Source organism: Scyliorhinus canicula, chromosome 6 (assembly GCF_902713615.1).
Source record: "Scyliorhinus canicula chromosome 6, sScyCan1.1, whole genome shotgun sequence".
NCBI lineage: Eukaryota > Metazoa > Chordata > Chondrichthyes > Carcharhiniformes > Scyliorhinidae > Scyliorhinus > Scyliorhinus canicula.
In genome coordinates, this window is record NC_052151.1 from 106,925,941 (window position 1) to 106,939,125 (window position 13,185).

A 13,185-nucleotide genomic window follows, 5' to 3' on the forward strand; every position below is an offset into this window, starting at 1 on the left:
GGCATCCATTTGGGACAGAACCAGTATTTTATAAAGATTCATCATGGCCTCTTAACTTTTGCCCTCTTACCCTTTATACTTAAAGCCCAGGGTCCTATAAATGGGAGATTCTCAGAGACTTGACTGCAAGCTGTTGGAGCTCGGATCTTGAACAGAGCTTTTATATCTGGATTTGGGGACCCTTTATGCACTGGCATAGTGCAAAAACAGGCCCCACATGACCAGGGTTTTGTGAAGAAGAAGGGACCTGGAAATGTGTCGACTGTGAAAATTATAGTTGTGGAAATTGGGTGAAGTAATGCCGGTGTTTGATGTGACTTGGTGCTAAAGCTTTAGAGAAATGAAGATGGAATTTGATTTGAAGAAGTTCAACGTTTTGAAGGATATTGTGGCTGAAATGAAAGCGATACGTGCTGAATGGGCTGACTGAGAAATGTGTGAGATATGTCTTTGTATCTGTTATGTGTAATTTATCGGTCATATTATTGCAATTTTCCTGTTAATTCATGTTTAATTTACGTTGATTTTGGTGTGATTGCTAATATAGAAGTGAAGTCTTGTATATTGGTCTTAGTTGGGTTGTTTGTAGTTTGTTTCCACAAGGGTCATAACAGTATTTCCATGACGTTGCTGCTCTTATCCTTCTCCATGAGGGTTGCAAAGGAGGGAGGCACAACTTTCGAGACATAACATCTCACCCATTGCTGCAAAGCAAAATGACTGAAGAAGAGAACAATATCCCTAGAATCCCAGCGCTAAGGGGAAATTGACTAACTCTTACAGCGCAATGTAACCTCTTCTCCAGATCCAGACTGGACCAGGCAGCCGTCCTATACCTTAGAGATGACAAAGATGTCAGTGAATAGCTCTAGAACGGGTGCAACTACGTTTTTTATAGGTTTTGTGGTGATATTTAATTAAATATTTACGTGGGATGTAGTAAGAGTGAAGCCTGGATGATCAGAGGACTGCTATGGCATTTAATCTCGGAATAGGAGACATTTATTCCTTAACATGCTAATATTCGAATACAGATACCACTAATTTGCAAGTCTGTGATATAAATTGCACAAAATTATCAGTGGAGATGAACAAGAAAGAGAGAAATTAAAAAAGGAATGTTCAGACTTTGCAAATTATTATGACAATGATGTGGTTGCAATTCAGTTACATGATGAAATTATTGATTTTGTGATGCTCCTTCGAGCTGGAGGGAATAGAGTTCCCCCTGATCCTAAAGATGTTCTGGAGTCTTTACTGCAGTATGGGAGGGATGTCTTTCCGATGCTATGTGTTTCATACAGATTACTGCTTACAATCGCATTTTCAGTCGCAAGCTGTGAAAGGTCATTTTCAAAACTGAAATTAATAAAAACATATCTGAGGTCTTCTATGTCACAGGAGCGACTGACCAACCTGGCTTTAATAAGCATTGAAAAAGAATTTCTCACAGCTGATGTAAAAAGTGAAGTAGTTCAGGTGTTTTGTGACAGGAGGTATCATTTGGGGAAAAGAACTTAATAAATTTGATTGATTTATATTAAAATCGAATAAAGCTTTTATTTCATGTTTCATCTGTGTTTATATATTCAAAATGTTTTCCTTTCTCATAATATTTCTCAGTATATTAGGCCTTATACTTGAGTCTTTGGGGCATACAATCAAGATTTGCCCCGGGCATCACCAGACCTCTGAACGCCACTGATTGTGTCTATGTTAGAAGGAGGAAACATCCGCAGGTTTTCCACTACTTTTCATTACTTGTGGACTGCTGCACAGGGGTCGGTTAGCTCAGTTGGCTGGGCGGTTGGTTTGTGATTCAGAGAGATGCCAACAGCGTGGGTTCAATTACCGGACCTGCTGAGGTTATCTACGCCCTGCTTTCTCAACCTTGCTCTTATCCTGAGGTATTGTGACCTCAGGTTAAGTCACCACCAGTGCACTCTCTCTCTCTGGGATTGTGGCGACTCTCATTTTTCATTTCAGACTCCTGCTGGAACATATGGGTGTGGATGTTAGGTAATGTAGGGTTGAACTTGGGCTTTCCTGTATGGTTTAGTTGTCGGCTAACACTCACTGGCTAGGCTCATTTGGTCAATGCATCAGATGATACCAATTCCCATGGAGCCAAATCTGACCCAAAGTCAGTATTTTTAACAGAGAGTAAAAAAAAAGGCAAGTTTTGTAAATTAAAGATTTGTTTTGATTTGTGTGGCCGATGCTGACTGGGCAGTATTTATTGCCCATTTTTTATTTGCCTTGTCAATATTTACAGTTCACCATATAGTGTAAGATTGAAATCACATGTCGGCCACAGAGGGATGTAAGGTCTCCTCCCCTGAACTACACAAGGGAAGCAGTGACACCTTTACAAGACACTAACAGATTCTGCTCCTGTCCCACATATTTCAGATTTATTGACCTCTGTGCTACTGAGATTTGAAATCTAAACTGCTATTCCAATAGCAAACCACTGGATTTACATAGAATTTACAATGCAGAAGGAGGCCATTCGGCCCATCAAGTCTGCTCCGGCCTAGGAAAGAGCACCCCATTTAAGCCCATACCTCCACCGTATCTCTGTAGCCCCATAACCCAGTAGCCCCACCCAACCTTTTTCGACACTACGGGACAATTTATCATGGCCAATTCACCTAACCTGCACATTTTTGGACTTGAGGGAGGAACCCGGAGCATCTGGAGGAAACCCACGCAGACACGCCGAGAATGTGCAGACTCCGCACAGACAGTGACCCAAGCCGGAAATTGAACCTGGGACCCTGGAGCTGTGAAGCAACTGTACTGACCATTATGCTACCGTGCTGACCTAATTTAATGAACTCCCTGCAATATTATTCTGATGTGTTGAGATAGATAGTTTTTTGTTTTGGAATTGAAGATTAAACTTCATAGCACTCGCTGAGTAACTTCCAATGTTGGGTACTTTCTTCTTCCATTTCAGTCCAACCGGAGCTACAACATAGATCAGGGCTGCTATGTGCCCAGGGTGCAACGTGGCCTTGACACGTGCGTGCTTTAACCAGTAAAGATTTTTTTAAAGTGTAGAGTTTTGTGGCTCATCCAGTTGCCATTATTAACTGCCACATAGATTATCATTGGCAGTTGGAGGTCATGCAATAAAACCTCTTAGAAATACAATTCCTTCAAAGTTGGCAACCCAGGTTTATGAGCTTTGAAAATCTAAACTTTACATAATCTAACTACTATTCTTAGATTTATTTTGTTTTCTCTCTCAACTCTATCCAGCCTTGGCAGTATACTGCAAAAGGCTTCACTGGATTGTAGCTCAACAACATTTAATTGCGCTGCACTACTCCGTCAGATAGTAATCAAAGAGTGTTAACTCCATCTACTGGCGTAAAGTTAGTAAGACACCAACACTTGTCAGTTATACGTATACACAAGTAGTTGTGCTTCCATTTTATATTTTAATCCAAATTGTTTTAACTGCATCACTTGGAATGCATTCTCTTTTATTCTTCCCTCTAGTCACTCTATCCATTTGCTCCTTTTGGGTATAGGACCCGATACATTAATTTTCCTCCACTGAAATTTGTTCTGAATGTGGATCAGGTTTAGTCTTTCCAACCATGACTGGTCCGGAGTTACCATTTGTACGCCCAGTAGGCAATTGGATGGAAAAGCTGATTTTTTTTTAAAAGTGTAAATTTGGAACATATATCATCTAAGACACGTGCATTTTTCCAGTTTACCTGAAAATTCTCCTGAGGGTAGAAGAGAGTGAATCAGTGAGCCAGAACATCATCCTTTCACCTCTTGGAAATTGGGTTCAAAGGATTTGAAAGGATTGAGATAGTGTTATCCTCTCGGCCAGCTGTAAAGATTTTACATGGAGTGAATTCGAGCAGTGTTACCGCAATCTTTAGTGGATATAACCCACAACATAATACTGTTCACAAGTTGGGCTCGAATTGCCGCTAGTTTCCTAATTGCTGGTCTGTATGAAATTTCACGAGCCGGAAATGCTGGAACTATCAAACAATTTTCAAGCTAGTAATTTCTTCACAATTGGTATTAACCTGACAGATCTGTCGTTAGCAGTTTTCTCCTCGCCTCCATTCTTAAATTATGTAGTGACATTTGCAATCTTTCAAGGTAAAGACACAATTCCTGAATCTGGAGAGTTTTGGAAAATGGCGATAAATGCATCATAAATGTCCTCACATTTTAACACTGGTTGGTAACTGTCAGGTTCTGAAAATTTGCCTTTCCCAAGTTCCTTATTTTCTCCACTTTCATTCCCTTGTCTTATTTTTACTTTCCTTTGGGCCGTTGATATTTTGCCCTCTTTTGCCTATAATACTTAAGCTGTTCTGTTTCTCCCAGTCTGAATATTAAAACCTTCCATTTTAAGCACAATGCTTTTGCTATAGGCTTCCCTGAATTTTGCCATGTATCCATCCTTCCCAGCCCTACCCAGATCCACATTATATCACTAATATCAGGAAGTCTGTAGGCAACTTCTTTCAGCGCATTGCATCTTTGCCTTTCTTTAACTCTTAACATACTATTTCCATTCTTCAAAAATCTTGCATTATGTGCTTTTCTGTACAGAACACCTATGTGGATAATGGTTGTCTGGTCATATGCCTCATTAGTGTCTTTCACACACTTTTCTACTCCACGTATATTTTCCCAAAATCTCAACTCGTTTTAAGTTTTTTTCTGTGCTGTTCTATTTACCCTTTCCACAAGGACGTGGGTGATCCTTTTGGGCTTGGTGAAGCCATCCTTTCTGTATGGCCTTCTATGGCCCCAGAGTCCCAGGAATCTGTCAGCGTTGTTTTTTCTATCTTCCTTCCACCCACATGTGTGCAGCACGGTAGCACAAGTGGCTAGCACTGTGGCTTCACAGCGCCAGGGTCCCAGGTTCATTCCCTGCTGGGTCACTGTCTGTACGAGTCTGCACGTTCTCCCCGTGTCGCCGTGGGTTTCCTCCGGGTGCTCCGGTTTCCTCCCACAGTCCAAAGACTTGCAGGTTAGGAGGATTGGCAATGCTAAATTATCCTTAGTGTCCAAAGGGGTAACGAGGGGTTATTGGGTTACGGGGATAGGGTGGAAGTGAGGGCTTAAGTGGGTTGGTGCAGACTCGTTGGGCCAAATGGCCTCTTTCTGCACTGTATGTTCTATGTTAACACTCTTTTATCTTTCTGTACCAGTTAGGTCTCGCATATGACACTGAGATCTGGAGATTAACATACTACTCCTGAATCTAGATTTTAGCTCTTTGAATCCCTTTTCAAACCTCGTCATATATGTCATCAGTGAACCACAATCTCTGGCTACTCCACCTCTTATCCCTAAACCTTTTATATTTTTCATTTTTAACCGTTCTTGCCAACAGAAGGGTCTTGGATGATCACTATTTTGTTACCCAAGTTGTACTAATCGCCTAATTTTCTTATGGATCCAGCAGTGAAAAGCAAGGGATGTTTATGTTGGAAAACACTCCCTTGAAGATTTTTGATTCCTCTTGTCTCTTCTCTATCTCACCTTAATATGTTTTTTATAAGCATAGGCTATTTTGTTCATGGAACTTGTTCTTTGACCTTTCTTCAAATGATATAAACGGGAGAAATATGATAATACCTGGCAGATGTTCGAGCTAAAATGTTTGCTTTTAGCTAACATTTTTACACCTCTGGCAAAAGTATAAAGTACAAGACCAAATAAAAATTTTAATGAAAACATTAAAAGATAATTCAATCGATAAATTTAATTGTGCCATTAATTGCAAAATATACATTGTTTGTTTTGTTTAAGCAAATGGAATTGGGTGGCACAGTGGTTAGCACTGCTGCTTCATGGCGCTGAGGACTCTGGTTCGATCCCGACCTCGGGTCACTGTCCATGTGGTTTTTGCACATTCTCCCTGAGTCTGCGTGGGTCTCACCCCACAACCCAAAGGTGTGCAGGGAAGGTGGATTGACTATGCTAAATTGCCCCTTAATTGGGGAAAACAAAATAATTGGGCACTCTGAATTAATAAAAAAAACAATGGAAATTAACTTCTGAAGAATAAGGAAGGCCTTCGTTATTTTAGAATGAGTAATTTGTGTGGAAAAGATAATGTTCCACCACTAGAAATGGAGCACTAGAAATGGAGCATCCAACCTCCAATAATTTTAACACACTCTAGATACACAATTATTCAAAGCTCACATTTTCTCACTGTTAATTACAGTTTTATTTATTGAATGAAACATGTAGGGAGTGATTTTCAATGATCGGAATTGAGTGATAAATAATTCCTTAATGTCCTGTGATTGCAATAGTCATCTTCTGGTCCTACCACAGGGCAGCCAGAGTTCCTGAGTTAGGCTGTAGGCGCTTTTAATTTGGCAGAGGTTATTTTATAACAATAGGTGGATTGGTAATGCTAAATTGTCCCTTGGTGAGTTACAGGGATAGGGTAGGGATTGAGCCTCGGTTAGGATGCTCTTTCAGAGGGTTGGTGCAGACTTGATGGGCCGAATGGCCTCCTTTTGTAATGTAGGGATTCTATGACATGTAGAGAACCTATCATTGAATGGCACTAAAAGAGGCTATTCAGCCCTATGGGTTCGGATACACTTCCTGCAAGAGCAACTCAACTAATCCCACTCAATTACAGAACGGGATTAAATTCCCTGTGCACACCATGATTGAATCTGCCCCATCATACTCTCTGCATCCCAGATCCTAGTGAAAAGAATTTCTCCTGATTCCACTTTTGGTTCTTTTGCCATTCACCTTGAATGGGTGTCCTCTGGTTCTCCTTTCAGAACTTCTCTACTGTATATGAACCTGATATTTGGAAATGTGAGGGCTAATTAGCTCAAGTTGGCTAGATAACTAATGTGTGGTTCAGAATAATGCCAAGTGCAAAGATTCGATTCCCATTCTGACTGAGGTTAGCCTGAAACCTGCCTCCTCACCCTGCCCGAGAGTGGAAAGTGATTGCGAACTATTATTAGTGGGTGGGAAAACTGTCAAAAATATGACTCAGGATGAAGCATCAGCAGACAATGAGGTAAGGACCTGACTTTGGGCATAGTTCACTTCCACAAATTCATTTGGAATGTGGTGTTGGTGCTCATGACTTTTAAGATTAGTTTCTGCTTCACCTCGTTCCCCATGTGGAACTCATTTGGCCAAGACTTTCCATTGTTCTGTTCAGCTGTGTGGAAATCAGGAATCTTTTTGAATGGGGATTTTGGGTGAAAATGCACATTGACATGGAGTAAATATAGATAGAACATAGAACAGTACAGCACAGAACAGGCCCTTCGGCCCTCGATGTTGTGCTGAGCAATGATCACCCTACCCAAACCCACGCAGCCACCCAATACCCGTAACCCAACAACCCCAACAACTAAGGGGCTGGTTTAGCTCACTTGGCTAAATCGCTGACTTTTAAAGCAGGCCAGCAGCACGGTTCGATTCCTGTACCAGCCTCCCCGGACAGGCGCCGGAATGTGGCGACTAGGGGCTTTTCACAGTAACTTCATTGAAGCCTACTCGTGACAATAAGCGATTTTCATTTTCATTTTTTCCCCCCCCTTAACTTTACTATTAGGACACTTTGAGGACACTTTGAGAGCTGACTGGTGGCGATTTAATCTGAGAGTCACCACACCTCAAGCGAGGGGTAAGGTTGAGAAGGCGGGACCTTCATGAATAATCCCAGCCGGTACGGGAATTGAACCTGCACTGTTGGTGTAGCTCAGCTAAACACTGATGTTCTTGTTATGACTCCCTGGGCTAGTGTGCGGCCAATTGCAGTCCTATTTGACCCAGCGTGGCAACACAATTAAATTAATAAATCATTCTTAGAAAAAATGTAGCATGCCAGTTTGAGATTTCTGCTTTCAAGCTGTAATGATTTTCACTGTAGATTCATTTAGGTCGCTGTACAGCTGTGCAGTTTTTCTGGAGGAAAAACAAGATTAAAAAACGAGACCAGACCCTTTCCTCTGAGCATCCAGGTCTCAACTGTCCTTTCTTGGTTCTCTGAAAAAAAATCATCCCACTCAGGCAGGATCCAATCACTGCCTGAGTAACAGGCAGAATACGGCCTTTTGGTCAACTCATTGGCCATCAGCCAACTAATCAACCCGAGTCCCACCAATCTCTCGGGCGCCGAATTCTGCTGTCCAACGCTGGCACAGTGTACTATGTTGTAACTTTTGAGTTCTCGTTTCTCCTGCTCAACTTAAAGATACATATCCATTAAAATTACAACAGCAAAAATAAAGAAATGGGAAATAAGGGTGTCAATATAATCTTTATTATTGTCACAAGTTGGCTTACATTAACACTAAAATGAGGTTACTGTGAAAATCCCCTAGTCGCCACGCTCCAGTGTCTGTTTGGGTACACTGAGGGAGAATTCAGAATGTCCAAATTACCTAACAGCACGTCTTTCAGGACTTGTGTGAAGAAACCGGAGCACCCGGAGGAAACCCACACAGGCACAGGAAGATTGTGCAGACTCCACACAGACAGTGACCCAAGCTGGGAATTGAACCTGGGACCCTGGCGCAGTGAAGCAACAGTGCTAACCATTGTGCTACTGTGCCGCCCTGGAAGGGCCCTTGCATTCTTTTGTGATCCTACCTGTTCCAATTCCATTAACATTGTAACTATCATATCGCATTGAAATATATAAAATGTGCATGTTGGAATAGCCGGCAAAATAAACTCAGATATATTAATAAATTAATATCATGCTGTTTGTGACATTCTTTCACATTTATGCAAGTGAATAAAGCAAAAGGAACAGAACTGCTGTTCTCGACATGTGAATTGAGAAAACACAGCCTAGCTTTTCATGTGTAGACCCTTCATCAGAACTGGAGATTTGTAAATAATTGGGTTGAAGAAAACAAAATGAAGGATGGAGTAGGCGAGCAAACAATAATGGTCAACGATCAGAAATAAGGATTGAAAGCCAATAAAAGGTTTATTTAAAAATCAGGGACTTGATACATGACAATGTATTCGCCTGAATTAAGAAGGATCTCCTGCAGCCCCCTCCCCCCACCCATCACCACAACCACCCCAACCAATGGACATGCCATGTATCTTCAGCAGATAGTGACCATAAATCGACAAGTCCCCTCCAGGCCTCCCTGTGCTGCTCCTCCTTTAAGCAGCTTGTTCTGTTCTGTATCACTTCTGCTCACTCTCCCTGTCATGCTGCAGGGAATGGGCATGGTACCTGCCGCACCTGGCTTATAACTGGAAGCCAGTGTTCTGAACTGAAATGAAGAATTACCATGAAATGGTAATCCAGAGCACCAGGGGAATGCTCTGGGGACATAGGCTCAACTCCCACTACGACTGCTGGTGTAATTTAACTTAATAAGTCTGGAATTAAAAGCTGGTCTAATGATGACCACAAAACCACTGTTGAATGTTATAAAAATCCATCTGGTTCAATCATGTCCTTCTCTGCCAACACTACTGTTACGATCTTGGTTGGTGTTATAACTGGACGGGAGAATCTCAGAATGGAACTCTGGCTCAAAGTTCCACAACTTTTTTCTTGAAAATGTGGAGCAACAGAATCCTCGACCACTAGATCGTTTTAACGGGTTGCAAAGTATATCTTAGACTATAATGGTCTCAGTAGCAGACATTTGTTTTAAACATACAAACTGTCGGTGGTAAGACACGCTCTGCTCTGAACCCGAGTGACTTTCTGTGGATTTCTTCTCAAAACCCTCCCCAGAATCCTATCTCCAACTGCCCAATTAATTCTACCTTACAAGTGCCCCCTGCTGCTGAGCAACGACCTGCTTCTCCAAGCTTTTCTTTACTTTTCACGCCATAACCGTTCTAAGTATAATAGAAGCACAGTTTGAATTGAAACCAAAACCCTCACACATACAAATACCGTTGTCTAGCATGAATCTAACTATAGGTTTACCCTTACTTGCACCGAAACACCAAATTTAACACACTTAAAACTATACCTTATTCTAATATTTACCAATACAAATATAAATCCCTTAAAACTGCCTCTGTTTTCCTAACATTATCTAGTCTGGCCTAAATGTGACTCCAGATGCATAGTTGACTCTTAAATGCTCTCTGAAATGGCATGTCACAATGTTGGGGGTTTACTACAGACTTCCTAACAGCCAGTGGGAGATAGAGAAGCAGATATGCAGACAGATCTTGGAAAGATGCATAAACGATAGGGTTGTTGTGGTGGGTAATTTTAACTTTCTTTCTATTGACTGGGGCACACTTACTGCTAGAGGCATGGATTGGACAGAATTTGTAAGGAGTGTCCAGGAAGGTTTCTTGAAACAATATGTAAATAGCCCAACTCGGGAAGGGGCCATATTAGACCTGGTGCTAGGAAAGGAACCCGGCCAGGTGATCGAAGTTTCAGTCGGAGATCATTTTGGGAACAGTGGTCATAATTCTGTAAGTTTTAAGTTGTTTATGGATAAGGACAAGAGTGGTCCTCAGGTGAAGGTGTTAGACTGGGGGAAGGCTGATTACAACAGCATCTTGGAGAGTGTTGACTGGGCGAGGCTGTTTGAGGGAAAATGGGAAAATGAACATCCGGCATGTGGGTGGCTTTCAAATGTCATTAGATTAGAATTCAGGACCGGCATGTACCTGTGAGGACGAAAGATAAGGATGGCAAGTACAGGTAACCCTGGATAAAGAGAGATATTATGAACCTTGTCAAAAAGAAAAAGGAAGCATTCGTAAGGTCTAAAAGACTTGGGTCAGATGAATCCCTTGAAGAATATAAAGCAAGTAGGAAGGAACTTAAGGGAGGAGTTAGGAAGCTTAAAAGGGTCATGAAATGTCGTTGGCAAACAGGATTAAGGAAATTCTTAAGGCGTTTTATGCATATGTAAAGAGCAAGAGGGTAGCCAGAGAAAGAGGATATTGGAGGAAATCAATGTTTAAACCAGAGGAAATGGGAGAGATACCAAATGAATACTTTGCCTCAGTATTCACCAAAGAGAAGGAATTAGTGGATGAGGAGTATAGGATAGAGTGTGTAGATATTCTGAGTCATGTTGACATTAATAAAGAGGAGGTGTTGGGCATCTTAAAAAGCATTAAAGTAGATAAGTCCCCAGGACCTGATGGGATTTACCCCAGAATATTGAGGGAGGCAAGGGAGGAAATTGCTGGGGCCTTGACAGTAATCTTTGTATCCTCATTGGCTACAGGTGAAATTCCAGAGGACTGGAGAGTAGCCAATGGTGTTCCATTGTTTAAAAAGGGCAGCAGGAATAACCCAGGAAATTATAGATCAGTGAGCCTTAAGTTAGTGGTAGGGATGTTATTGGAAAAGAGATAGGGTGGTGTATATAAATGATTTGGAAGAAAATGTAGCTGGTCTCATTAGTAAGTTCGCAGACGACACAAAAATTTGTGGAGTTGTGGATAGTGAAGAGGATTGTCAGAGGATACAGCAGGATATAAACTGGTTGGAGTCTTGGGCGGAAAAATGGCAGCTCGAATTGAATCCGAACAAGTGTGAGGTAATGCACTTTGGAAGGCCCAATGCATGTAGGAAATACACAGTAAATGGTAGAACTCTTGCAAGTACTGACGGGCAGAGAGATCTTGGCGTACATGTCCACCGATCACTGAAAGTGGCAACGCATGTGAATAAGGTGGTCAAGACGGAATACGGCATGCTGGCCTCCATCGGTTGGGGCATTGAATATAAAAATTGCCAAGTCATGTTGCAGCTGTACAGGACCTTATTTAGACCTCATTTGGAATATTGCGTACAATTCTGGTCGTCACACTACCAGAAGGGTGTGGATGCTTTGGAAAGGGTACAGAAGCGATTTACTCAGATATTGCCTGATATGGAGGGTATTAACTATGAGGAGAAGTTAGATGAACTCGGTCTGTTCTCACCGGAATTACGGAGGTTGAGAGGTGACCTGATCGAGGTCTACAAGATTATGAGTCGCATGGATGGAGTGGATAGTCAGATGCTCTTTCCGAGGATAAGAAAGTCAAGTACTAGGGGACATAGGTTTAAAGTACGTGGGGAAAAGTTTAGAACTGATGAGCGAAGCAAATTTTTTACACAGAGGGTAGTAAATATATGGAATGGGCTGCCTGGGGAGGTGGTGGGAGCAGGTATGATAATGGCATTTAGGGAGCATCTAGACAAATATATGAATAGGGTGGGAATGGAAGGATACGGACTCCATAAGTGCAGATGATTTTAGTTTAGGCAGATACCATGGTTGGCACAGGCTTGGAGGGCTTAAGGACCTGTTCCTGTGCTGTATTGTTCTTTGTTCAGTTGTATCAAACTGCTACAAAGTCTAAAAGGAATAAAATCATTAACCTAGGCACCAGAAATGATAACAGTACACCCAGCCCTTCAATCCTGAGGGCTTAGCCAAAATTGGGAGAGTTGTCCTTCAGAGTAGTCAAGCAACAGCCTGACATAGTCATACTCAAGGAATCTTACCTAACAAACACCGTCCTAGACATCACCATCACCATCTCTGGGCATGTCCTATTCCACTGATTGGACAGATCCACCAGTGATGTCGGCAGCACAGTGGTATACACTGGGAGTCTTCAACATCGATTCTAGACCTGATGAATGCTCATGGAATCAGGTCAAACATGGGCAAGGAAACCTACAACTGGTTACCAGTTACCACCCCCCCCCCCCCCCCCCCCCCCCCCCACCTCAGCTGATGGATCAGTGATCCTCCAAGTTGAACACCACTTCAACTTGTCAAGGGCACAGAATGTCATCTGGGTGGGGGACCTCAATGCCCATCACTAAGATTGGCTCAGTAGCACCATTGTGCCAAGCTAGCTGAGTCCTAAAGGACATAGCTGCTAGACTGGGTCTTTGGCAGGTGCTGAGGGAACAAACAAGAGGAACAAACCTATTTGATATAATCTTCCACAACCTACTGTCTTCAATGCATCTTTCCATGATGGTATTGGTAGGAATGCCTACCCCACAGTCCTTCATTGAGGAATATCCTCCATTGTTGGGTTGCGTGGCACCACCACAATGTGAAATGGGACAGATTTCAAATTGGTCGAGCAACTCACGTAAGACCATATGAAATGGGAACAGGAGTAGGCCATACGGCCTCTCAGCCTGCTCGGCCATTCAATAGGATCATGGCTGAT

General features: G+C 42.2%; 1 protein-coding gene across 1 annotated transcript in view; it reads left to right on the forward strand.

Moving 5' to 3' along the window:
* Positions 1 to 13,185, forward strand: part of LOC119967375 (A-kinase anchor protein 7-like) — a 292,631-nt gene that overhangs the window by 115,769 nt on the left and 163,677 nt on the right. The window lies entirely within an intron of this gene.